Source organism: Manis pentadactyla, chromosome 1 (genome assembly GCF_030020395.1).
Source record: "Manis pentadactyla isolate mManPen7 chromosome 1, mManPen7.hap1, whole genome shotgun sequence".
Classification (NCBI taxonomy): Eukaryota; Metazoa; Chordata; class Mammalia; order Pholidota; family Manidae; genus Manis; species Manis pentadactyla.
In genome coordinates, this window is record NC_080019.1 from 11,992,849 (window position 1) to 12,020,692 (window position 27,844).

At 46.6% G+C, this 27,844-nt stretch overlaps 1 protein-coding gene and 2 long non-coding RNA genes across 3 annotated transcripts in view; 2 read left to right on the forward strand and 1 right to left on the reverse strand.

Moving 5' to 3' along the window:
* The window catches only part of LOC130679620 (uncharacterized), a 152,588-nt gene that overhangs the window by 61,175 nt on the left and 63,569 nt on the right, over positions 1 to 27,844 (reverse strand). The gene's annotated exons all lie outside the window — the stretch shown is intronic.
* LOC118914215 (uncharacterized) lies at positions 3,852 to 5,530 on the forward strand. The gene is made up of 3 exons (XR_005025532.2): positions 3,852 to 4,166; positions 5,205 to 5,277; positions 5,435 to 5,530. It is a non-coding gene; the product is annotated as an uncharacterized LOC118914215 (long non-coding RNA).
* The window catches only part of PEBP4 (phosphatidylethanolamine binding protein 4), a 222,349-nt gene continuing 200,075 nt past the window's right edge, over positions 5,571 to 27,844 (forward strand). The window contains exon 1 of the mRNA XM_036888866.2: positions 5,571 to 5,777. The gene's annotated coding sequence lies outside the window, so the exon portion shown is untranslated. The remainder of the gene's footprint in view (positions 5,778 to 27,844) is intronic.

Consider the following 27,844-nt stretch of genomic DNA (forward strand, 5'->3'; position numbering starts at 1 on the left):
CCTCGGCTGGCTCATGCACAAAGTTTGGGTCAAGTGACCTCCAGGGTTCATTCCAGCACTGACATCTGATATGGGTTCCTAGCATGTAAGGCCTATATTTTTTTGGCCATTGGAGCAGCTCATGACTCATATTGGGACTCAGCAAAATATCAGCTGGTGGCCACCAATGCTGAGAATGAAAGAAAGAAGTATTTTGGGGACAAAAGGTAGGGATTAGACAACTGGTAAGAAACACAGAGAAAATCTAATTCTGCAGAGCTCCTACCTTCAGCTTCTTTAAATAGTCACAATCTTAAGACTAGTTTAACTAAAGAAAATTCTAGAATTTCAGGAGAGAGAGGGAATGATCAAGACACCAGCCGGACTCTGTTAGCTTTGTGTCATTACAGGGTAATGGGAAGGCATCTTTGTGACAACTGCCCAGGGGCAGGGTGTCAACAAGGGGGAAAAAGCCAAGGGAAGAGGAGGCCCCAAGCCTGGGGTGGGCAGGGATGTGGGCAACAGCAGCCCCAAGAGCCCAGAGTGAATAGAAACCCAAGCACAGGAGCAGCCATTGCACCAGTTGGCACTGACCTTGGTTCTAGTCTCCCCGCCATCGGAGACTGGCTGTGTGATTTGGGCAAGCTACCTGATCTCTCTGGTATGCCACAGATATAACAATATTATTTGCTCAAAGACAGGGGCTGGCTGGCTGATCATCTCATGACCCCTTCCAGGGCTAAGGTCAGAGACCATACGATCCCTCTAACTCCTCCTCCACTTCCACCTGCTGCCCCTCCCATGCCTAGCTTAGCGCCCTGTGCAAAGGGGACCCAACTCCCACTCGGGCCTATGCCACATGGTCTGCCAATGGAGAGCAGACAGCATAGAGAGCATGGGCCGAGGCTAGGAGGGTCTAACTACCAGGACCGGAAATCCGATGCCTCCCTTGGCCCTGGTGCCCAGAGGGTCTTCTGAGTAAAGGAAGACCAGGGGAGGCAGAGAAGGGAACACAAGTGAGAACTCTGCTTGGGATCCTCAGGGGCTGGCCAGCTCCTCACAGCCTTCCTACAGCCACACTGTGCAGCTGGCAGGGCTGCTCAAAGCGGGAATTGAGAATCTACTCCCAGGCTGGTCTGGCCAGGCTGCAACCAGCCCTGCTGTAGGAGGTCTGAGCATGCAGACCCCTTTGCCTGCTCAACCCAAGCCCTTCTCCCCTGGTCCTGCCTCTGAGGAAGCCCATAGCTGGCTGGGGCCCCATGAAATACATTCTGCAGCTTTGAAGCTGAGGAACATGGGCACTTTTTGGCTATGGCTTCAAAGAGCTGCGAGGACCACCACGAATGCCGTGGGGGAAATGCATGCTCCACCCCAGAGCTCCTGAGATGTTGCTTCTCAGGGCAGTGCTCCAGAAGCCACCACCACGCAGGCCTAGAGCAGAAAGAACCTCGGTGGTGTTACTTCTGCCCTGTTCTACAGGCAGAAAAGTTAAAAGATGGGGGTCAAAAATGCACCCCTTGGCTATGCATCCAGGCCCAAGATCCCACACTTCAAGCAAGCTGTAGACCTTGGGAGAGGGGGCAGGCGCTTTCCTGGAGCCCCATGGAGATACAAGTGAGAAGCTCTGAGGAGGCTGATCACCCCAAAATAGACTTGTTTTTTTTTTTTTTTTCACAACGTTTTCATGAGGCATTGGCATCTCTTGCAGCATGGAAGAAAAATAGCCTGAACTGTTAACAAATAAAGATTATAAAAAGCCCCAACTGTTCCCCGTGGTTTCCATGTGGCTGTAGCATTCCCGAAGGGGCAGGGAGGAGGCTGGGAAAGAGGGCAGGGAGGTGCGTGTCCAAGAACCCCCAACCTCCTCTCTTCTGACCCACTTTTCTCCCCTGTAGCTGGAGCTCACAGAGATAATCGATGTCAGGGATGGGAAAGTTTTTTGTTGACTTTTCAAAGTGGTCCGCTGTGAGTGTGTATTATTGTTTACCGCTTCCAGATAAAGGAATGCATAGCCCAGATGTGCATCTTTAAAACCTAATCACATTGCGATGAAGCTGGTTTAAATTACGTTGCCCTACTGAGAGGACAACGTTTGTTTAGTAAACACAGGGCTCAGTGTTCTTGTCAAGGGCAGCTTCGCCTGACTTCAGAGCCCCTGTAGGCATTTGGCGTGTTAGTACCTTCATGAGTTTGGGGTTGTAGCTACTTTAGACCCAGGTGAAAGGACCGTGCACGGCTATTAAGAAAAATACCTGGTCCTCACCTGCCCTCTGTGTTCCCCATGGGGGCTCCTGGCCAGACCCTGCAGAGTCACCTTGCACCCTGGGCCGCAGCCCTGGAACCGTCTTGCGGCTTGGACACAAGAAAAAGAAGGTGTGAAAGGGCCTGCAGTGGAGTCTGGAACTGGGTTTCTAGCCCCTCAAGGTCCTCAGTGGTTGGCCTGGCTGATATCTGAGGAGCTCTGGCCCTGACCTTTTATAACCAGAAGAAGAGGAAGCCCCAGCCCCCCAGAGCTCCATGCTCCCCACAGTCTGGGATGGGCAAGCACCCTGACGCCATCCATCCTTACAGAACCCTTTCTTTTCTCCTTCCTCTTACCTTTCCTCCCTGTTCTGTGTCTCCCCTACTTGTCCTCCCCTTTTCCTGCCTCCTGGGCAGAGATTTCTATAAAAACATACCCACGTGCCTTTGGTTTGCTCAAAGAGAGGAGGATGGCCAGCCGGAGGACCCCCAGGGCACAAGGGACCCTACTGGGCATCATTCAACCCAGAGGGTCCTCCGGGCAGGCGGCCAGAACCTTCCTGAGGTGGCGACAATGGTGAGGGGCCAGCAAGGCAGCCACCTGGTACCTGGGAGTCTCTGCACCTGAGTGCCCTCTCCCAGCAGCAACCAGGCAGATTAGCGGCCAGCTGCCCTGAGAAAGCGCAGCCCCTCCCTGGGTCATGGTGGAGACGCGGGTCAGTGGTTGGGCAGGGGAAGCGCTGCATGGAGTGCAGTGGGACTGGTCTCAGGCCAAGCGTTGCTGTGCAGGGCATGTTCTTCCCAGTTTACTGGACCCCCAAGGCAAGGTACCTCATGAGATGGGAGAAGGCAGGCAAACCAGACCCCAGGTCACTGACATGGGGCCACAGAGGGTCAAGGAGCTAATGCTCAGAGTTGGGAGCTTCCCCGGACAGATCAGCCCATTAAACAGCCTGTGGCACAGTCCTGGGGCAGAGGGGCAGGGACAGCAGGTTGATACACAGTGGAAACACAGTCCAGGGCACCTACAGGCCACTGAACTCTCAGCTCAACTTTCTCTGGGGGCCTGGGGCTCACCACGTGCTCTGTAAAGTTCACGCCTGGCCACCCTGCCTTTCTCCCACCCACGGTCCTCTTCCTCCTGGAGGACACCCTCAGACCCGTCTGGGAGCCCGAGCTGGGGGTGGAGGCAGCCCTAGGAAGTGACTCAGGCACTGCCATCTCCACGCTCTAGCAGGGAGCCTCTGGCAGAAGAGCGGCAGCAGACCTGGCCTTACATCTGCTCCAATCACCATCTTCTACATGCGGAGCTGCGGAGGGAGAGTATCCGTCAGGGCCCCACCCTCTCTCTGCCTCCCTGGCCGAGCTGTGGCTGGGATGCGGGCTGAGGTGGTGGAGGCCACTGACAGCCCTGCCAGGTCGAAGGCATGGTGCTAGAGATTGTATAGTAATACAAAAGTTTAATAATAACAATATCATTATAAATAATAAATATAATAATACAATAATAATAATTTATCACGAGTTTACTACATGCCTGTTTTGGGCTACATGTAGTTTCATTTAAACTTCAAACCAATCCTATGAGGCGGTCACCCCCACCCCCCACCCCACTTGGTAGAAGAGGAAACTGAAGCTTTGAGAAGAGACAGGACTTGCCAGGGTTGAAGGTACAGAGTGAGAATTCTGACCTGGCAGCAGGCTCAGAGGCTCTCAGAAGAAGACACCACAGCCCCTGAGCCCATGCTGTTCTCAATTCATATAAAATAACCCTCTTTATCTTACAGATGACAAAACTGAGGCCTGGAGCAGAAAACAGCCCGTGCAATGTCACACAAGGAGAGGGTGGCCGTGTGGACCCAGAGCCACTGTCCCCGGGTCAGACCATCTCTGGTCTCCAGCTTCTCAGACATGAAACTAGCAGTTCTGTCAGATGATCTCCCCAGGTTAGAAATTCAGACTGTGATGTCATTATATGGTGCTGTTTTCTGCCATCAGGGAGGGTGACAGGAGGCAGATGGAGAGCAGAGAAGCAGGAATGGGCCAGCTGAGACTTGCCTCAAAGCCCTGCCCAGCCTGTTCCCACCCAAACTCCTCGCCCCATAGGGAGTCAAGAATGTGGAAATGTTTTCATGCCCCAGGGCATGGGTTTTTAACTCAGTGGGTAGAAAATATAAATCCAAGAGAGGAACTGATAGGTCTTGACAGCTGGAGATGAGGAAATATGCCCTAGAGGTGGGGACATAGGGAGAAGACAAAATTAATGTAACTTAGAGCCCATAGCAAAAGTTCCGGTAAACAAGGTCAGCTGTGTCCTTAAATGTTCACTTTGCACAGCCCCTCCGCCAGTCTGACACTTGTTTGGGGCTATGGCCTTGGCCACCTTTGTCGAGGCCTACGGCCACCCCCTCAGCCTTAGCCCCCTTGTCCGAGTCACCGCCACCAAGCAGGGACTCTCTTAGGTCCCAAGAAGCCTCCACCTCAGCTTTGTCCTTTCCTAAAGCAGAAGTCACTCCCTCACTCAACTGTGCCTTTGCAAGGAAGTGACAGCAGGGCTGCCTGGGGGATCTCAGCTGCCCTGGATCCTAATGATCCTAATGCCTGAAGGATGGGGGCCTCCTGAGTGGGGAGGGGCCATTACGGGAACACACGGGGCCGGGAGTGAGCCACGAGGATGGGCCGGGAGCAGAAGCGGCAGAGGGCAGGCATCCCCGGTATTGGCAGGGGCCCTTTACGTTGGGGAGATGCAGAAGTCAGAGTGGGCATGAGGGCTGAGGTGGCCCCAGAATCACAGCCGGCACTGAGCTCCACCCGGGCCAGTGGCCGCTTTGACTGATACGGATGTGACAGGCTGCTGATGGGAGATGCTGTCTGCCTGCTTTCCTGCCTTCCCTTCCCCCCTGGCCAGGGTCACTGGGAGAGACTAGCATCCAGGCCTGCTGTGGCGTGTCTCCTGTGGACACCCCCCGACACTCTTATTGCAGGTAGACACCCCGCTTCCTGCCCTGGACTGGCTGCCTCAGGTTGCTGGACCACCATGCTGCTGCACATTGATGGGTAAGATACCTGATTTCCTTAGCCCGCCCACCCCATCCTTCCCACCTCCCTCCTCAGAGGACCTCACATTCTAAGAACCGTGTCATCCTGAGGGCAGGGTGACAAGGTGAGGACAGGTGGAGGAGCCAGAACTCAGAGCTTCCTCTCTTCTGCCCAGGCACAGAGAAAGGGCCAAGGGGGCTGTGGAGATGGGCAGCACATCAGCCGCAGACTTACCTGCTGCCTCTCCTCTGGCGCCCGGCTGGTCCGTCACCATTCCCTGTCTGGGAGCAGTGACCTGGCCAGGTCAGCGGGAGGGAAGGGGTGAGTAAACAACACACGGATTTTAAGGGCTGGGACCCAACGCCCAGCCTATGGGAGCCAGGTGAGGGACATGGTCACCGTATCAAGGGGTGGGACCAGCAGGCTGGCCTCCTGGTCAGTTCCCTCCCCTTCCAGGGCTCTGCAGAGCCCAGAGATAAGCCACCTGGACAGGAGGCTCGGCTTCCATCTTCAGACAGGTAAGAATTCCTGGTGCTTCAGCCCAGCTCCTGACCCCAGGGGCCTGCGTTGGTCTGCCCTCCGGCCTCTCATTCTGACTTCTGTCCTGGCCTCTCTTCCTCCCTGGTGACTCACATTGCTTTGGAATTTCACTCCCCTGGTTTTTTCTGACGCACATCCTGGAAGCCTGGCCTGGAGCCAGAGAACAATGCTCTTGCTTCAACCCCACCGGTGATTAATTTTGGCAACCTGAGCTAGAGGCTATTCAGAGTTGTGGAAAGGGAAGCCAGGCTGGAGAGAGCAAAGTGCAGGGTGGGGGGCGCTGCTGGACGGGAAGCCTTTCTTCCTGCTTCTGCTCACCTGCACACAGGTAGAAAACAAACAGTGGGAAGGCCATTCGCCTGTGGTGATCAGACATACCCAGCTGGCTGGACAGGAAACCCAAGCAGACTGAGCCTCTGGGTGCAAAACCCAGACTGGCCACTGTGCTTCTTGGGATGGACTTCTGGACCTCAGTTTACCCTGTAGGAGTTTTAAAATTTTGACAGCCCCTAATTTTGGGTGCTATGAATGTCAGCCTCCTTACCTGGGTGGTGGAGCTCACATATCCCTCCTGATGACTTGAACTCTGTTATCCCCTGTAAGCCCGGGAGAGGAAATCCTAGGGCAAAATACCTCTAAACACCGAAATCAGTCAAAGGGAGAGATGAAGTTTAAAATCCATTTATTGCTTACAAACTGCAGTCCGGGGCCTCCTCTCTTTCCTGCTCCAGCAGAAGCAAAACCGGCCCTCCCCCTCACCTCTTCAGGTACAGATAAGCCCTCTGTTGCCCAGGTAATTGATATGGAGATGAACTTCTCTCCACCCCTGAGGAATGATGCAAATGCACTAACGCCATACTTCTTCCCACCTCTGAGTGCCTATTGATATGCAGATGTACTAAAGCCAGGCAAGATATTCTGGAAATACTACAATTTTACCCACACCCCCCAGTCTGCATGTTATGTGAGGGGCTGCCCCTGTGGGATCATGAGGGGATGGGAGGGATGTTGTGACAGGGCCTGGGCTGGGAATTGAAGACCTGGATGCATTGCCAGGTCTGTTACCCGGACTTCTCCCCACCAGGAGTCTCATCAGTGAAAAGGGAGAAGGTCCTGCAGCCCTTACCGAGCCCAGCTGTGGCCTCTGATGTGCGCACAGGGAGCTCACAGCTGCTCCCTTCGTTCTGTGTGCCCACTGCCTTCTCTCCTCTAGAAGGCGACTGCTTTTCTCATCCCCCTGCCCCTCCACCCGACTCTCCTTCACCTCTTCTCTCTCCCACCTGTCTGGGTACAAGGATCAGCCCCACCCTGCCCCTTCCAGCCCTTCTTCTGAGAAGTAACAGCTCTGCACCCGTCTTGCAGGCTGACCCCTGGAAGTCAGGGCTTGGGCAAGGGAGACCCTTGGTGTATTCAGGAGATGAAGCCCTCACCCCTGTCCAGCCTCAAGGAGGACTCATTGAGAGGAACCACCGTACAGGTTGGGGGCCGGGCCTGTGGGTGAAGATGATGTCGCGTCTACTCTCTGGTGGTGCAGCTCTGGTCTGTAGGGGGCTTTGGCACTCAACTCACCTTCTCTCTTGTAGCCACACTCAAGGACTATGACCACTTGGGAGGCTGTAGAGGAGTACAGGGTGGGGGTAAAGACATGAGTCTGTGCCCTGATACCCCTACCGATGATTATTATCAGGAATTGTTTTCAAATTAAAAGTACCTTTAATAAGACATCATGACCAGCCAGGTTTAAGAGTTTGAAATCCTGAGTCAGTCTGTAAAGAGTTCAAGCCAAAGAGATTGATCCACTGACAGGTTTTAGATATGCCACATTTCCTTATGTAGACATTTATACTTTTAAATGAAGTCATAGACGGTATGTTCAATATAACATTATCCAAACTATAAAATATAATAAAGACCCAAACAACAGTGAACCCTTTACTCAGCTGGAAAAAGTATAGTACAACTCATACACTGCATGGATGGAGCAATACATGTGCAGCCTCCCGTTCCTACCTCCCACCTCTCAACAGAGGGCCCCTGTTCTGCATTTTGTGCTTGTCATCTCCTCAGTGATTTAAAATATTTTATATCAGATGGTGTGGGCATCCTTAAATAATACACTGTTTCAGTTTGCTGGTTTTATGCTTTGAGAAATGGTATTAGGCTGTATGTGCATCATCTTCTCAGACCCGTGGTTTCTCAGCTTATGGTCTAACATATAGCCACCCTGCTGTGGGTAACTGTGGTTCCCTTATCTTCAGCATGGGCTAATTCCCAGGGCTACAGCTTATTATTCTGCTGTCTGGTTGTTGCTATTAGGAAAACTGCTTCTTAGAGTATTTTTATGTTTGTCTTTGAGTGCATACATTCAACCATTTCTTGTTGGGTATATACCTAGAATTGGACTTGCTAGGTTACAGGTATGTTCGTGCCCAGCTTGACAAGGCCATGCCAAAGTATTTTCCAAAGTGGCCCTGCCACCAGCAGAGTAAAGGACTTTCAGTTGCTCCACATTCTCATCTCCACTTGGTTTTGCAGACTGAAGGGTGACCCCCCCTGTTGGGTGCATAACGGTATCTCTGTGGAATAGCCTCTGTTTCTCTGACTATTAACAAAGTTGAGTGGATATCTTCATGTGTTAGTACATTTGTGTTTCTTCTCCTAGGGGGTGACCATTCATGTCATTGGCCCAATTTTTGGGACCCCATTATTTTCTTATCATCAGTGATTTGTATGAGTTATTTATAGATTCTGGAACTAATATATTTCAATTATTCAGCTATTAAATATTTTACATATTAATATGTATTATTAAATATAAAATTTAATATGGAAAATATTTTTTTCAGCTATAAATATGACAAATATTATCTCAGAGTGTGGCTTGTTATATGACTTTCTCTTTGGTAGGTTTTGATGAACATACTTTCTTAATTACACTGCAGTTGAATTTATCGAGTTTTCTTTCCTGGCTAGTATATTTTGTATCTTGATTAAGAAACCCTTCCCTCTCCTAAGGTGATAAATATAATTTTCTATGTATTTTCCTCAAACATGTTCATCTTGCCTCCCCTATTTACATCTCCATTTGTAATTGGTTTTTATCAATTGGGCATTTTGCTTGTTTTTGTTAAGAAAAAAACAGTATTTTATTTTAAAAATACTTTTCTGGTTCTCTAACATTCATTAATGAACAATAATTAACAGGAAACTTGAATAATGAGAACAAATTAAAAATCGTTAACATTTTCCCCTCCAACAGACAAAGATACCTGAAGTACATCATCGGTATAACCCTATGTATATACCTTTTTTTAATATTCTTTTTTATATTTCATTTTTCTCATTATTGAGGTTCACAGTAGAACAGTTAGAAAGTGGAAAATAAAGAAAGAGTAGTGTGTGTCTGACACTACTCTGAAAGTATTCTGTGCCTCACAACATTGTAACGGTTATTCAGGAGCAGTGTTCCCCACTGGCAAGAAGATTCCAGATCACGGCCATCACTCCCACAAGTGCAGAGACTGTCCAGCCATATCCTTGGTCAGGAAGAGACTCATATACCCTCTCTGGAATAAGCATATCACTGGGGGGACTCTGACAAGCCAGCATAATTCCAAACAGGTCCTCAAGTTCCAGAAAAAAAAAATTGTACTGTTGAGTATTTAATGAAACCAAAGTACATGAAATCAGTTATTTAAATGATAAGTCATGCCTCTACCAATAATTTTTTTTCCTTAAGGTGGAAAATAAAAACATAGTTTATGATCACCATCTCCAAAACCAGGTGTTTCCCCCCCACCCCACATTTTACTTGCTTTACTGTGACCAAATTATCAGCCTCAGAGTTTTAGCCCTTTTTAGGATAACTGCTTGAACTGTGTTTCATTTGATTAGTATAAAAGTCTACACATTGGTACACACATGTCTGCATGTTGTCTACGTCCCACCTACACACGAGGCAGGCAGAGCTAATCAGCCACTATTTCTAAACTGAGGCTGGAAGGTGCCTAACATCCACAAGAAAGCCAGAGCCGGTACCAATGGACTGGAGTTTGTACAGAATCTCCAGCCTAGCTTGGACTTGGTACTTTCATCTGGGTACTTGAGAATGAGGGCATGAAGGAGGGACAGTGGACGGCTGGGAAGGAGGTGGAGGAGCAGAGGCCCCCGCTAACCAGTAGAAAGAGCAGGAGAGGGTCCAAAATGGACATTGCCCTCTTGCTCAGGCCCTCGCTTGGACTGCCAGATGAAAACAGAGATAATGGCCCCAAGCAAGTAGCCACTGCGTTCTCCTGCACCTGAGCTCAGGTGGAGCAGGGAGAGGACAGAGCCAGAGGCTTCTCTCTTCTAGCATTGCTGCAGAAATGCCTGGGCAGGTCCTAGTGCTTAGCCCCTTCAGCGACAGACATCGCCACTTACAGAATGGGGCCTCTGAGATCCCAGTGGGAAGGCTGGGGCTGGGGGAGTGGGCAGAAGGGCCAGCTGCACCTGAGCGTGAAGCTGTCCAAATACCCAACTGCCTGGGCTGAGCGGCATGGCGCCGCTACAGCTGGAGCTCAGCTGACCAGGCTCAGGGCCAAGTTTAGGCCCTCAGCCCCCTGGAGAGCCTGGCTCTTTCCTGTAAGGGCATGCCACCTGGAGTGGGCCTACTGCTCATCCTGCCACCCCTGGAGAGTAGACGGAGGTGCTTCAGGGGCAGGTGGGAGAAAGGGGTTGCAGAGGGCACCTACCTTCAGTCGCTGCCCCTGCCCCTTCCCACCAGAGGAGAGCCTGTCCCAGCTGCAGCTATGAGTTTCTGGCAGGGACATGGTAGCTTTTTCAAATGAATCTGGGTGACACAAGACTCATCTCTCAAAACCCTGCTTGGGACAGTCTCCAGGGCCTGCCCTCGTGAGGAGAGCACCTCAAGGCTCCATGGAAGCAAAGAACAGACAGGGGTGGGGTGGGGGTGGCGAGGTCCCTGCGGCTCCCCCAGACTTGCCCCCTGCTCTTTCCTTCTTTCAGGCAGCGATATGGTTTAGCACAGGCTTAAAAATAATTGTCCCCACAAGCGGAGTAAAAAAGATATTTCTCCTTGCCAGTGGCTGAATCAACTCCAGTCAGCAATTTATGGAACCAGTTATTGTGGGCCCTGTGCCAGACTCTGACAATTTGCCTTTACAATAGGAAATGAGATTGTAAGGGAAAAATATATTCTGACAAGCAGACCTTTTACATATACAGCAGAAGAATTCTGGAAAATACATTATAAGTCTTAGAAGAAAATCAGTAGGTGGTTTAAAATCGGAAATGTTGTGAACAAATTCTTTGGCTTTATTTTCTACAGATAACGTCTCACACTTGAAAGAATGAGCAGCTTAGAGCAATTCAGTGTTTTCTTTTGACTGGCTATGGCTAAAAGGGGAAGTTAAATACAGGAGATTTGAGCAAATTCTAAAATATTGTTTTTGGATCATTGCTATGGGGTGAGGTGCACTTCATGTAATCAAATTGAATCATGAAGTTGTGATTGGGATTTCTAAAGAATTTGGGGCATCACACAAAGCTGTTAGAAGATTATATTCCTTGGAATTGAGAGCTCTAATTTTAAATATCCCGAGTTTGTTTTTAAACAAAACTTGGTATTGGACATTAGTTCAAACTTGCACTTTGAAGATGGCTAGGATAACTGTCAAAATTGTCCTGACTGAGTGAACTGACCCTTCTGTTTTACAGAATTATTAAGGAATTTGATGATTAAATGAATTTTTATTTTTCTTCACACTGGTAAGGTAAATACAAATTTTTTATTGTTTGTCCTCATAAATATCTTAAGGTAACAATTGAGTATTTAAAATCTGAAGGATTTTAATTTACCAGTAATTATTTTTTGGCAAATAAAAATAGGCAAAGAACATGCAAATATAATTCATTATTTAAAAAGAAATAAATGTGGAAACAAACATTCTTAAAAAGGCTTAGTCCTAGTGTTTTTTTTAAGTGAAAATTAGATCAATTTCTAATCTATCGAAATCAGTGAGGATTTTTTAGAATAATAATACCTAACTCCCTCTGCTTGGCCAATGGATAAATTAGTGTATTTCTGAAAAATAATCAGATAATATATGGAAGGACCCACTCAGACCCCCAGAGTTGGTATAAAGATTATTTTAAGCTGAAGACATTTGAGATTCAGCAGATGCAGAAAGAAGCCTTTTCAGAGCTTCCCTTATCTAACTAAAAGCAGTAGTTTCTGGGAAATAAGTCTGCCATAAATTCTTTCTTCACCACAGATCTATCTATTATCAGACATCAAATAAAACATATCCCAAACCCCTAATCTGGGGACTTGTATGACCATGAAGGAGATAGAAAGGCCACTCAAAGCTGTATAGACATCATCCCAAACTATCTTATCTGTCATTTGTTCTGAAAATACATTTGTCTTTCCTAAAGAAATCTATTTTGTCCATAGAAGCCCTTTTCTCCTCCCTCCTTTTCCCCTACTAAGTTAGGTAGATAACTAACTTTAACCCTGTTGCTTTAACCACTTAATGAGCCAGATACTTCATTTTTTGGCCCTCGTGTGTACCTGAATAAGCCTTTTTCCTCTGCCTTTTGTCAGTTTAATTTGAAGGCCCCAGTTACTAAACCTGAGGGTAGAGGAGAAGTGAGGTTTTCCCCCCTCTCCTACATACATATTAGAAGTATTAAAAGAATATATATACTTTGATCTAAGAAAATGCTAAGAACAGAATCTAAAAAAATAATCAGAGGTCAGGAAAAGATTTATGTATAAGATGTTCATAATAGTAGTAATAGTCGGGGGTGGGGGGTGATGAAGAAAAAATTAAGTGTCTTAGTTCCTTCAGACTGCTATAGCAAGACCATAAGCTGGGTGGCTTATAAACAGCAGGAAAATATTTCTCACAGTTCTGGGGCTTGGGAAGTCTGAGATCAAGGCGTAGGCAGATTCAGCATGTGGTGAGAGTCCACTTCCTGGTCTATAAACACCCATCTTATTGCCATGGCCTCACCAGGCAAAGGGGTTAGGGAAACCTCTGGGGTCTCTTTTATTTTTATTTTAATTTTTTATTAAGGTATGATTGATAATACACTCTTATGAAGGTTTCACATGAAAAAACAATGTGGTTACTACATTTACCCATATTATCAAGTCCCCACCCATACCCCAAGGCAGTCACTGTCCATCAGTGTAGCAAGTTGCCAGAGATCCACTATGTGCCCTCTCTGTGATACACTGTTCTCCCCGTGATCCCCCACACCATGTGTACTAAACATAATACCTTTGGGGTCTCTTTTATAAGTGCACTAATCTCATTCGTGGGGTGTTTACTAATCACCTCCAAAGGTCTCATTACCAAACACCATCATGTTGGGGGTTATGTTTCAACATATGAATTTTGAGGGAAGACAAATATTCAGTCTATAGTGTTAAGTGCCCTACAATAGGGTAAGTTTTAAATAAGCAATTGTGTATCCATAAGATGGAATGTGTGTGGCATGCACACACACACACACACACACAGGAAAACTGGTTGTGTATCAGTATTATCTCAATTAATAAAGAAAAATTCATACATGAGAAAAAAGATGGAAAGAAATATCATATAATATAACCTGGTTATTTCAAGATGTTGAAATTAAGGGTCTTAAAAGTTTCTTTCTGTATATTTTACTATTTTCCAAATTTTTTAACTATGCTAATTCTTACTGATAGGGGACAGAGGAAGAGAAGAGCAAAGGGTAATTATTTATAAAAATAATTATTGATTTGGAAGGAAGAAAGGAAAGAAATGTTTTGCCAAGTCTTTTATTTCATTGTAAAATGTCACTAAAGCAGTATAGTTGGGTGGATTTTTTTTCTTATTGTACAAGCAGTATTTTAATTGTTTTATTGTATCCCATAGATCAGTGATAAAAGAAAATGTAACTCAAGTTGAACCACAAAGTTGCAACTTGTTATGTTAACCTGGCACATAAAAGACTCTACTAGTAAAGATAATATATACATATTTTATGACAATATATAAAGGATATAGGAAATTAGGCCATGAATTACTTACCGTAAATAGCTTTTAAACATGCTTTTCAAAGACAAGAAAACACAGCAGAAAGTTAAAGAGATTTCCATAATTTCAACATCAGAGTAGCAATTATTCTCAGTTCTTCTATTATCGTATTGTACACTTTTTATACATTGTTTGCTTTTTTATTTCTCAATCTTAAAAAATACATTTTTCTTTATTCTAGCCTCATGTTGTTTGGTACACACATTTTTTAAAGTTTTTATTATAAATATGTGCAAATGTACAGAAAAAATTTTTTAAGTGCAATGAATACTCATAGTTCCATTACCTAGAAGGAACAATTATTAATGTTTTTCCTATATGCCTCTTTTTTGGTCAGAAATTTTCAAAATAACTTGTAGACTCCTGACATTTTACTCCTAAATACATTAACATACATTTCCTCAAAAAGAATATTTTCCTATGTTACCACAAAACCATCATCACAGTGAAGTAAATTAACAAAACTTCACTAGTATCGTGTACCCAGTTGATTTTCTGGCATGTCTGCAAATGTATTTTACAGCTATTTTTCCTATTCACATCTTTTTAACAGTTGCCTGATATTACCATTAATGGACATACCATGATGAAATAACTGATCCTCCTAGAGGTGACCTGTAATTGTCAAGGAGCTCCTTTCTTTGCAAATTTGTTCTTTCCACAAGTGCTTATTGAGCAAATGACTGGAATTAGAGTGAAAGTCATTTTTCTGTTTTTGTACAGCATGTAGTCAGCGCACAAGGAGCCCTTTCTTTTTTTCCAGGGGAACATTTCTAAATTAACGGAAAGAGGGGAAACCGGGTCAAATAGTGGGAGCTTGTGCCTTTGACAGGCATATTATCATTTTAAAAAAATGTGTTCTACTGATTATGTCATCTCAGTGGAAATACTTCTCTGACACTCCAACAAAAATGACACTGTCCCTTCTATTGGGATTTCTCCCCTTTTTTTCCATTATTTTTGTTTGGTATTTCATTGGGTAGAAAATGATGCTGCCTTTTCTTTATTCCTTGATGGAGCACAGTGGGTTTTTCTCCCCAGATCCCTCAATTGCCTGTATTTGGCTGCACCACCACGGTCCCTTCCTTTGATCTTTTCGTCCCTGCTTCTCCACCTCCTTGCAGACCGGGCGACCAGCTCACTTGTCCCAGATCCCCTGTCAGGGCTGTCACCGTGTCAGCCTGCAGAAAGCATCTTACAGCCTGCACACCCCACTCCAGAAGTCTGTGAGGTGATGGGACGGCCGGGATTTGTCACATCTCTGGGAATGGGAAGGGAGCAGAGACCAGAGGAGGCAAAAGGGCCGCCCGCTGGAAGGACATTTGACCCCATGCTCCATCAAGCTGCTTTCACTGCTTTCTGCTCCCCCACCCCTTGCTGTATGTTCCGGGCGCCCAGCACCCTCCTTCTCAGGGCCTGGAATACATGCTCATTCTCACCTCCATCCTGTTTTGCTGCCCCTCAAGGCCAAACTCAAGTTTCCTCCCTTCTGCACTTAGCTCACACCCCCTTGTCCAGCCCTCAGGTACCACAGCCCCCGCCAGCTCTGTCTCCCTCCATCATTGCCACACCCCCACCACCGACTCTCCCAGGAAGGCCGCCCCCTCCCTCCTCAGGGCTTCCAGCCAGCTCTGGTGGGAGTCATGCGATCACTTCCATGTGCATGACAAACCCCGCATCCTGAGAGGAGCTCTCCACTGACAAGATTACAAGTGGGGGGTGTGGCAGGGGGCAGAGGCCCTGCTCTACAAAGCTGGGGCTCCTCTGGCAGTGCCCAGGGGGTGCAAGGTCAGCATCCCCCAGCTGACCAGAGAAGCCCCACCTGGGTCCATCTGCCCTTCCAGGGTAGAAACAGCCTGGGGATGTGTGCTAGGTTGGAAACAGCAGCCTCCCAGTGGAGGGGCTGATTTGGGTGTGGCGGAGGCACGCTGTATTACTTTGAAATTTTGGTATGTGATGTATCAGAGGGACAACTATTTGGAGATATGGGCTTGACTTCCAGGAGGGAGGAGGCACCAGAGATGCAGGTTTTGGCGTCAGCAGCATGAGATTCCGACCCTGGGTTCAGACCTCTACTTCCAGGGAGACAGTAAGAGCCTTGAGGGAGAAAATGGCTATCTGGGAGACAACAGTCTTTGAAGAGGGGCCAGTGGGGTGCCTAGTGGGTGAATCATTTCTGTCGTTTTATCCACAGGCCTTCAAAACAGGGGCAACTCCAAGCAGTACGGGTCTGTGCACAATACCTGGGCTGGATGGCTCCCTTCAGCCCTTTCTCGCTCCCTGCTGGTCGTGTGATTTAATTATTAACTCAGGAAAGAGAATTCCCCATGCAGGGGCTGGGTGGCCAATTAAAACTCGACTGACTGTGTTGCGCAGGCTGGGACTCATCGTGGCCTGGCCTTGTAGAGTCTAGGCCTACAGGGAACCTATATTTCCCTGACTAGTGCTGCAGTGACTCAGGTTTTATCTCTCAGCAGGGCCTCAGGGGAGAGGCAAGTCAGAGTTGTGAAACAGAAAGGAGCCCTGGCGCCGCACGAGGTACACATACCCTGTCCAGGCCTAGAGCTTTCTGTAGCTTGATGCCCTGGTGAGGCCCGTGAGCCACTTGAGTCTCAGCTCCCAAGCTGTGGGCATCAGCTTTTCTGGTTTTCTCACCCATGACACTGAAAAAGCACCGAGAGCAAACAGGCCACCCTGCACCCCACAACTTGCCTCTGCCTTGTGACTGTGCTTAATATAGGTCAAGTGAAAACAGCTCCAGAAATAGACCTTCTCTGAGAAGCAGCTGCGCTTGTGAAATGCTCCACAGAAAGGGAAAAGGTGTGGGTGACAGCATAGTTCTCCTCAGGTGTTACGTAACCTGGACTTGGAAATTGGGGCCAAACATCTGCAGAGAATAAGCAAGTTTCCCTCTGTCCCGGCCCCCAACCGCACCCCCAGGTCTGGCAGGCAGACTCACAGGGAGCTGGTTCTGTGCTGGACGGCAAGGTCACGCCTCCAAGCATCACTCCGGGGAGCCTGCCATGCATATCAGAGCGGTCACATGGCTCCGGCCAGAGCTGGCTGGAAGCCCCAGAGCAGGGAGGTGTTCCCCTGGGAAGCCTGGTGCATGGGTGGGCGTCATCTGACCCACGGGGTGGGATGCTGGGAGTACAGAGAGAGGGTGGGCCGAGGGGCTGAGGAGCGCAGGACAGGGCTGTCAGCCAAGAAGGCTGATATTGCCTGTTTAGGGGTAGACGAGCGTGAGGGTGCACAGAAACCGTGCTTCGCACCTCCCGCTGCGGATGCAGCCTCGCCCCCACTGTCCTCCTGGGAGCCGTCAGCGTGGCCTAGCACTGCCTCTTCTTTTGCCTTTCCGTCTTTGCCTCAGCGAGTGGGGGGGCAGTTCTCTAATTATAAAGGGAATTGCCTCCCCCATTATTCACTTTTCCATCCCCTCAGTGATAATTTAGTAAGGGCTGCCTAGGTAGGGAGCAAGCCTCCCTGCGGAAGGGACTTGAAAAGAGACAGGAATTGAGAAGGGGCTAGCCAGCCAAGGGGAAGAGGTCAGGTGTGAGGAAGGACCCGGCAGAGCAGGCAGAGTGCGTGCCAAGGCCCAGCGGCAGGAGGGCCAGCATGTCTCCACCACAGAACCAGGGCCCTGAGAAAGCAGGGGTTCCCTAGCAGCGGAGCATGTTGGGAGGACAGATGTGGGGCTGCCCAGCAGATCTCCTGGGTCAGAAGCCGGAGGTGAGCCCTGCAGTCTGTGTGTTAACCTGCCCTTTGGTGATGCCGATTTACACCAAAGTCTGAGGACAGCATAGCTAGAGGTGTGGATGTGGGTTTGTAGAAGTAGAGACAGTGAGCAGAGGTTGCTGTCTGAGAAGCCGGGCTGTGAGAGAAGAGAGAGAGATGGGCGATGGTTGGTAGGCTGGGCAGTGGGGTGTGTGACAGTGGCTCAAGCCAGTTCCCTGGAAGGTCTGCAGGTAGGAGTGCGCCCTCCCGGTGGAGGGGGGCCCTGCATGAGGGGCAGAGGGAGGGGTGGCCCATGAGCCATGGTACAAAGCCTCAGCGGAGCTCCCTGGGAGCCGTGGAGCAAGGATGGCCTTTCAGAATTTGTCCCAGAATCAAGACAAGCGAGACTGGGCTTCGGCTCCATGTATTAATCATGCTTTTTAAATTCTGCATTTTCTGATGTTTGACATTTAGAGCCTTGCTAATTCTGGAGGGACTGCCCCTCCCAGGGCTAGATAATTCCTAGAGATAGAAAACAGCTCCCCTGTGAGCATGACCTTCCTATTCAAACTAACTAACCCAGAGCCCATACCCCTAACCGCCTCCTTTATTGGACTCTTACTTGGGGCCGCTATCCCTGGACCCTAACTACTCCAGGGTTAGGCATCAGGCGACTAGGGATAACCAACCCCCCTACCTCTACCCAGAGCCCCTGAAATCAGTCACACTAGCCAATCCTAAACTCACTTACCCTGCCTGGCCTGGCCTTTCCCATGGAAACCATAATAAAGGCTCTTGCCCACATCTTCCCCCATTTCCCCCTTTCCCCCTCTGCCTCCTGGCGACCCTGGTACTTCCCTGTGCGGCCCTGCATGGCATAGCATGCCTCCTGTGTCCAGGGTCTGTAAGTGTAAACTTGTTCCTTCGTGACAGACATCTGCATGTCAGCCTGTCTTACCATGCCTGCTCCAAACAAATCCCAAGTACCCTCAAACACTCCAGCACCACCCAGTCATTGCAGCGGCCTGCGCGAGAGAATGAGACTCGCCCTGGGTCAGGCAGCTCCCTTTGGCAGTTCCCAGAGGGAGACTGAGCTGCGAGCTGTGGCAGCCAACACTCCCAGCAGCTGGGAGAATGGAAGCCTCGGTCCAGAAGGCAGCACCCGGGGTTGCACCCTTGTATTCATCTCAGAGAGACCTTTCACAGATGCGAGAGACTTACGTATATTTATGAGCGGACAGGGAGAGTCAAATTGAAAGGGAGGGATCAAAGATACAGGGAAGGAGAAAAAGAATGGATGGGCCTGGTGAGGTTGGGAGGGAGAGGACTGAACTCAGGAAGAGGGATAAGCCTTGGACCTAAGGAGGGACACCCTCCCCATTATGTTGGGGAGAAGGCAGAATAATTTAGGTAGTTCTTGTCTCATATTGTTTCTATAAAATAGAAAGGACTAAAAAAGAGAGGTTTGTTGAGGGTGTAGAAGGTTTGAAATTATTACTGTGGAGAATGAGAGAGTAAGAAGGGACTAGAATGTCATAAACAACACTGGGGACCCAATTGAAGGTAAAGGCCATCCCATTTTAGTGACAACCATCTGTGGAGTTGTGCATTTTCTCCTCGGGAGCCTGGGTTAGGTATAGATAAGACCAGAATTTGGATTCTTCAAGGGCTGGAGTTCTGTCACGAATCTTGTGGTAAGGTATCGGGACAAAGGTAAATGATAGTGCCAAGCTGGTGGCTGAAGTCATAGATTGAAGAGTCCGAGCTGGAGGGAAGGACGTGGTGAGAGGGAAAAGCAGTAGATGTACAGGGCTGATGGATTTGAGGAGGTCAAGAAACAGTTGCAGCAGGAGGAAGTGCATGAATGGGGGGAGAGCTGGGAGAGTTGCAGCAGGAGAAAGTGCATGAATGGGGGGAGAGCTGGGAGAGTTGCAGCAGGAGAAAGTGCATGAATGGGGGGAGAGCTGGGAGAGTTGTAGCAGGAGGAAGTGCATGAATGGGGGGAGAGCTGGGAGAGTTGCAGCAGGAGGAAGTGCATGAATGGGGGGAGAGCTGGGAGAGTTGCAGCAGGAGGAAGTGCATGAATGGGGGGAGAGCTGGGAGAGTTGCAGCAGGAGGAAGTGCATGAATGGGGGGAGAGCTGGGAGAGTTGCAGCAGGAGAAAGTGCATGAATGGGGGGAGAGCTGGGAGAGTTGTAGCAGGAGGAAGTGCATGAATGGGGGGAGAGCTGGGAGAGTTGCAGCAGGAGGAAGTGCATGAATGGGGGGAGAGCTGGGAGAGGAGGCTGAGAAGGAATGTGAGACTGCAGATGAAGTGGAGTAGTTCTGGGAGAGAGAAAGCTTCAGGTTGTGCCCTGGGGTGTGGGTGACGAAGACAGAATGGAAGGAAAGCTCTCAGAAAGTGAGTTAATTGAAGAACTAAGAAGCTGTAGTATTGGGTGGCTCAGACTTGTGGATGCTGAATTTGCCTGCAGGATGTTAAGACCTGTGTGGAGAAGAGAGTGAGCTGTTTCAAAGTCATCAGGGAACGAAGAGATGTGACTAGGAGGTCGGCACATGGCCTCAGCGAGGAGGTATGAGGGCAGCATGAGGAGGCTGGAAAAGACCCTTAGTCAGCTGTGTGTCCAGGCCTGCAAAGGCTTTGCCAACTCCTCCTCCATGTCTGTACTCTACTTATTTAAGCCATATTTTGTCTGCCTTGCCTCACGACTATTACTTCAGATTATGAGGTCTGTAAGGTAAGAATTGTGTGTCCTCTTTAAAAGGAATTTTAAAGCAAAAGGAACTTGAGAAATCATAATATAATTTTACACATTTGAATGGAATCTGCAGATAAATACAGGTGGAGACATCAGCTCACATGAAGGAGGTGTGTCCATTTAGGGATAGGCTTACCATCTTCTCTCTTCTCTTCATCTTATACCTATCTATTCTCCTCTCTCCCAATCTACTTATTGACTCTCCTTAGATTTATGACAGCAAAACATATGTTCACTTTAGGACATTTTGAAAGGAAGAAAAGCATTAAGATGCAAACAGAAAAACAAAACTACAATGTTTCCCCCTCCACAAAAATAACTGCACATAACTCCATAAACACTTGTAACCCAAAATCAACCCCATAAATATTTTCAGGTTTTTTTACTTCATCTTCTTAAGGCCATAGCCTATATACGATTTTTAAAAATTATTTTCTTCTTGTGACATTTATTCTATTAAATTTAACAAATACGTAAGAGCAAAGACCATTTAAAAATCAACCATAATGTAATATTTCACCCTAGGTGTGACCTCTATAGAATGTGTTTCTTTAAAAATAGGCATCAGATTTAGGTATTGCTTTGAAACATGATGCTTTTGCTTAACTATGTGTTGTTCTAGGTTGTCTCTGTGGCCCTTGGTCCACTCTCTCTGCCCTGCTGTCTGTCCCAGAGGCTGACTGTGGAGCAGCCTCGTATTCTAGCTTCCAAATGGGTCTGGTAAGAGGAAGCCTTGCACGTGGCAAGAGGATGGGAGGAGTAAGATCAGGGTATTTATCTCAGAAAGCCTCCCTATGGGGTCACCTCGGCTGCCTCTGGTCCCCTATTGAAGGTCACTGCTCCTTTCCAGGCAGACTTTTCTTCAGGATTCTCCTTCCAGTTTCCTTTAACAGCTTCCTCCCTGACAGCCAGGACTGGGATAAGGCAGCAAATTGCATAAGGTATAAAAATGTAAGAGAGATTCACTCTCATTGCACAACCCTAGGGGTAAGTGTGTCCTCAAATTTTGCCTCCTAGATGCCTCACTCAGCCCACCCCAGTCCCTTGCCTGCCCTCCCTGTATCCCTTGAGGTCTAATGACATTTTGCTATTACTAGCCCCAAGCTGTACCACCCCTTATACTTACCCCTAGCCACTGCCTTCACCTTTGTAAGTAGCTCCTTTATGAATCCTTCCTTAACTTATCCCAATTTGAGTGTACTTTGAAGTTCCTATCGGGACCCTAACTGTTATAATTGTACACATCATTCTATGGCACTTTGTATTTTGTCTGTTATTTTTAATGGTATATTTTCTACATTTAAGTGGTAGTTTCCTCTGTATAAAATACTACCATTTAAAAATATCTAATTCCCTTTTGTTAAACTTGCATGGCTTCCAAATTATTATTACTATAAATGAGCAAATACATGGACATTTCTTTAAAGTAAATTCCTTGTAGAATTTCTGGGTTAAATTTTTTAAGACCTTTGATATGAATTATGTTTCAAAATGTACCTACTTTAAATTTGGGTTCTTTGATTGCTAATGAGCTGGAACATTGTTTTAATCATATTTTTATCTCTTCTCTTTTGAATTGTTTGTGAACTTTGATCATTTTTCAGTGGAATGATATTTTTATATTAATTTGTAATGGCTCTTTATATATTTAGAATACTAATCTTTCGCCATCTGTTGTAAATATTATTTCCTATTTTATTGCTTGACTTTTATCTTGTTTATTACCATTTAGTAATTTTAATGCTTGTGTGTGGCCATTACAAAATTTCAAAGTGTTGTCTCTTAGACATCCGTTTTTTGTTTTTTGTTTAATCTTAGGCCTTTCTCTCCCCAATATCAGACAAATAATTAATATCATTTTTCTCATTCTTTTATGGTTTTATATTTCATGTTTAACTATTTGAGCTGTCTGGAATTAACTCTTCTCTAAATAGTGAATTGTCCTAGCCTCTGTCTTCCCCAGATTTACCCCAATTTTATCATGTATTAAATATCCACTCACACTTGGATTTGTTCCTGGACTTTCAATCCTGTTTCATTGAGTTGTTTATTCTTATGACAGAACCATAATGTTTTAATTACTGTAGCTTTACAGGAAAAATTAAATGGGACATGCTTTTCTCCCCTCCACACCCCAATAACTTTATTTTTCAAAAAATTTCTTGACTATTCTGCCACACTGATTCTTCCAAATGAGGTTTAGACTCATTTTGTAAAGTTGCAGCAAAAACTCAAAATATTTTATTGTAATTACTTCATACTTAAAAATTCATTTAAAGATATTTGATGTTTTGAAAATTGAACTATCCTAACTAGATATACAGGTATCTCTCTACTTATGCAATTTTTTAAGAAAAATCAAGACTCCTTTAAATTTTTATCATTTTCTCCATATGTCTGTGATTTAATGTAGATACTCTTTGATTTGTTTAGAAAGAGCTTTCTATTTAAAGTTGATTTAGATATTTTTTTTCATTAAAAACACTTATTTAAATTGCGGTAAAAAGTATGTATCATAAAATTTACCATTTTAATCATTTTTAAACGTATAATTCCGTGGCATTAAATATACTCACATAGTTGTGCAACCATCACTACCATCCATCTCCAGAACATTTTTCGTCTTGCAAATGGAAACTCTGTCCCCTCTCAACAAGAACTCCCCATTCTTGCCTCCCCTTGGCCCCTGGAAGCCACGGTTCTACTTTCTGTCTCAATGAATTTGACTATTTACTCTAAATACTTCATACGAGTAAATCATACAGTACCTGTCTTTTTGTGATTGACTTATTTCCCTGGTCCGCAGTCCTGGAGCCAACCACAGCCTTGATTGCACCCATGGGATGGTACTTTACAGAAGCGACCGAGTGATAACACAGAGAGGTCAATGACACTGGAAGAATTTCTAATGAGCAGTTTCCAAGAGAAAGGCCGTACCATGCCACCTGGGGAAGCACCAGGGTCTACCAGGGGGCAGAAGGAGTGGGGGCAACACATGGCCCAGAGCCTTTATTATGTTTTCCAGGGAAGAAAGGGGGTAGATTAAACAGCCCAACAAGCAAAGGACTGGCATATGTGAATAATGTGGACAAGCTCTGGCCATAGGGGTGGCCTCCAGTTGTCTGGCACCAGGGCCCTGGGTGATGCGGGGCAGGGGGGATATTGGCTTGGTGTGTGAGAGCTGGATAAAGCAGGCGGTTGGCGTAGAGGGGCAGGATTGGGTGGTTTGTATATGAAGGCTGTGTTCCAGAGTGAGTTCACTCTCTCTAGGGATCAGCTAGCCCTGGGCAGATGTCTCTCCCCAGCTGGCAAGACCCCTCAAGATGTCAAACAGTCATAAAACACATAAAATGAAACATAATTCATACACCCTCCTCTTTACCCTACAGATGCTTCTATGGCTGAACTCAGCACACTCTTGGCCATTTTGTTGTTGTTCGATGCTTATATTCTTTGCTCCACTGTGACTTGGAGAGCAGGTCTGCATCCTGTCATCTTTGTATCTTCGCCATCTGGCTAATGCCTGCCCCCAATTTATGTTTAATACAGTGATTCTTAGGCCTGGCTGCCCATGAGAATCCCATGAGAAACACTTAAAAGGTACTGATGTCCAGGCCTTATCCTCAGAGATTCTGACTTAATTCCTCTGGGGTATATGAATTTCCACTGACTCCTTGAATTTCTTGGGAGGAGTTTTCCAGAAGTAAACCAAGGTTGCAGTCCCAGATGCAGTCATGCCAAACACGGCAGGAAACCCAGGCCCCAAACGCTGGGAATTTGCGTTGGGCTTGGTCACCTGTTACCGGAGCAAAGCCTGCCCCGTTTGGTGGAGCGTTACCTGCTGGAAACCATCCAGCGGGCCCTGCAGCAGCAAGAGCGAGGCAGGGCGGTGCCACATGCTCCTGAGGTTCCCGCCAGCCTTGCTGGGAAAATGGCTCCGGCTCCGCCCCAAGCAAGGTTCCCAGTCCCGCCTCCCTCTCGTCGGGGACCATGCACCCTTACTCCGGCAGCCCAGGGACTCTCGCCTCAGTGGTTCCTCTCCCTGCCCTCTGAGGCTCTCTCTGTGCACCTCTAGTGCCTCTCCGGTGTATCTCAAGAGGTACGAGAAATGGTGTGACAATCATCTCTGTGATTTCCACTCTTCCCCTTAGAATCCTTGGGAGGAGGAACGCCAGGAAAACCACCCATTCTGCTTTTCCTATTCTCTCCCGCCCTACATATCAGCTCCCCCCTGGAACTTCCTGGAATTCTCCCCAACTGCCTCCCAAGGACCAACTGCTGCCTCCTTTCCCAGGGCTCCAGGAACTTCCCCAACCCCCTCATACCTCAATACCATAGACCCTGCTTGCCTTGAGGGCCCAAACTGTGGGGCATCCTGGAGGGAACTTGACCCCCTCCTCCAACCCAGAAACCAGCCAGGATTTCTTGCCCTCCAATGGCCACCCCCCAACAGCTCCCACCCTGCTCTGGGTAAGTGCTGGGGACTCTTCCTGCCTGGCTGTGTGAGGCAGAGACTTCCCATAAGCACCAAAGAGACAGACAGACAGAGAGAATGGGTATATCTCAGGAATGAGAACTGTGTCCTGGAGAATTCAAGGAAATTCATGTTTTGAGTGGTATTTTCAGTTTCTTCACTCTAGTGTGACATCCTTCATGGCATTTCTGTGTGCATGTCTCAGAGCAGCAAGCATTTCTATAAGTTTCCCAGAAAGGGCTCTTGGGCACACTTCTCGCCACCAGAGTTCTGGACTAGGATTAGCATTAGTGGCTTCAATTCAGACAGGCCTTACTTCTAACAGACTTGGGAAGTTCCTTTCCTTTGTCCTGATTTCCCCTCCATAAGAAGAATCCCTCTTTCCTCCTATCTTTAGTCATGTGGGGAGAACCAGAGGCTGGAGGTATTCCCAAAAGGAGGTGGGGAGGTGAATATTCAACTCTGGAAGGCTCCAAGTTCAATTCTCACCTCAGGAGGACAGACAAAATAGTCAATCTTCCAAAGATGATATGGCAGCAAATGAATTTGAAAAATGCCCCCATTTCATAACAAACTGGGGCCTTCCAGCTGTGGATGAAGTGATTCATTAATACATACAATATATATATATATGGCTGAAACAATGGAAGTATTAGGGCAACAGTTGGTTGCTGAGACCAGCAAGCTCGGGATCCCAGAAAGGAATATTTGCATCCCTGGAGTAAAGTGACCCAGGTGCCCAGCTTCTGGCTAGGGATCTAGCAGAACCCTGGGCTAACAGGAGTCGGGGCAAGGGCCAGGGCCAGGCGTATCGTTCAAACAAATGAACCATAGGTACTCTCCTAGTCTCCTCCCTCCCCTCTTGGGAAATGTAACTTCTGAAACTCTGTCTGCCACTGTCCTCGTCCTCATGCCCACCCCATCACCACCTATTTCTGTATCTTCTGCTCGATATGTTAAAAGCTACAACTCAAAATAGAAGGAAAGCAGCATTTCTCAAAAAAACAAGAGAAATTACATTTTGATGCTTTTACATCCCAAGAAGATTTCCAAATGGGTCATCTGACATGAAAGGTGCACAAAAAGGAATGAATAGTTATTGATAAACTAAAAGATGGCCCAAGGGCTTGGGGAAACTTGGGAGTTCTTTCCTGGTGATGAAACGTGAAGGACAACAAAAGAGTATTCTGTTTACAACATGTTTTTAAATGTTTTAAGGGTGCAGTGCAGCACAGCACACCCTGCGGAGAAAACAGCTTGTACAAAGGCCCTAGAGAGGCAGAGAGCAGGGCAGTCGGAGGCTCGAGGACAGTCTGCACGGGCTGATCAAGCGGTCTGTACAATGGAGAGAATGGGTTGGATCAGTGCCTCTGGGGTGGGCTCTATAGAGCACTAGTGCCTTAGGGCTGTGTGTGTTTGTATGCATGTGCGTGTGTTAAAATATACATAATGTAAAATGAACATTCACAATGTTGTGCAACTGTCACCACTATGTATTTCCTAAATATTTATTACCCCAACAGAAGATCTATAATCCTTGAGCAATAACTCCTCATTCCTCTGGCACCTGGAAACCACATTCCTGCTTTCTATGAATTTGATGACTCTAGGTACCTAATGTAAGTGGAATCATACAGCATTTCTCTTTTTGTGACTGCTTTTTTTCACTTAGCAAAATGTCTTCAGAGTTCATCCATGTTGTAGCTTGTGTCTGAATTTCCTTCTTTTTCATAGCTGAATAATATTCCATTGTATGGATACCACCACATTTTGCTTTACCCATTCATCTGTTGATGGACACATGGGTTGTTTGCACTTTTTGGCTGCAGTGAACTTTGACGTGCAAGGATCTGCTTCAGTCTCTGCTTTAAATTTCTGCAAGTACATATCTAGGAGTAGGATTGCTGGATCATATTGTAGTTCCACGTCCAGCCTTTTGAGGAATTACCAAACTGTTTTCCACAGTGGCTATGCCATTTTACATTCCCATCAGCAGTGTATAAGGGTTGACTATTTCCAAATTGGTCATCTGAAATGAATGGGTATGAAGTGGTATCTAATTGTGGTTTTGGTTTGTACTTCCCTATAACTTTGGAAAAATATTTTGAATATTTTGCTCAATTTTTAATCACCTTGCTTGTTTTGTTGTTGTTGAGTTATAGGAATTCTTTATATATTCTGGATATTAATCAGTATCAGACATATGATATACAAATATTCTGTTGTTGGCTTTCCTCTGTCTTGATAGAGTTCTTTGATGCTAAAAGTTTTTAATCTTGTTGAAGCCTAACTCATCTAGTTTATTTTGTTGTCTGTGCTTTTGGTGTCAGATCCAAGAAATCATTGACAAACCAATATTATGAAGCCTTTCCCTCAAGTTATTTTCTAAGAGTTTTATGGTTTTAGCTCTTACATTTAGGTTATTGATCCATTTTGAGTTAATTTTTGTAGATGGTGTAAGGTCAGGGTCCAGTGTCGTTCTTTTGCATGTAGCTATCCAGCTGTCCCAGCACCATTCGTTGAAAAGACTGTTTTTTCCCCATTCACCTGTGTTGGCAGCTTAGCTGAAAATCATCTGACCATATATGCAAGGGTTTGTTTTGAGGCTGTCTATTGTCTGTCTTTATGCCAGTACCACACTATTTTGTTTATTGCAGGTTTGTAGTAACTTCTGAAATCAGGAACTGTGAATTCTCCAACTTTATTTTTCTTTTCAAGATTGTTTTGGTGATTCAGGGTGTCTTGAGAGTCTATATGAATTTTACTTTGGATTTCTTTTAGCCACATTTTACAGTTTTCAGTGTACAAGTCTTTCTCCTTGGTTAATTTCAAGGTATTTTATTCTTTTTGATAATGCTGTAAATGAAAATGTTTTCCCAATTCCTGTTCAGATTGTTCATTGTTACAGAAATGCAGCTGATTTTTACATGTTGAATTTTTAACCTGCAACCTACAAATTCACTTAACAGCTCTGTTTGTTTGAATCATAAGAGTTTTCTACATATGAAATCATGTCATCTGCAAAC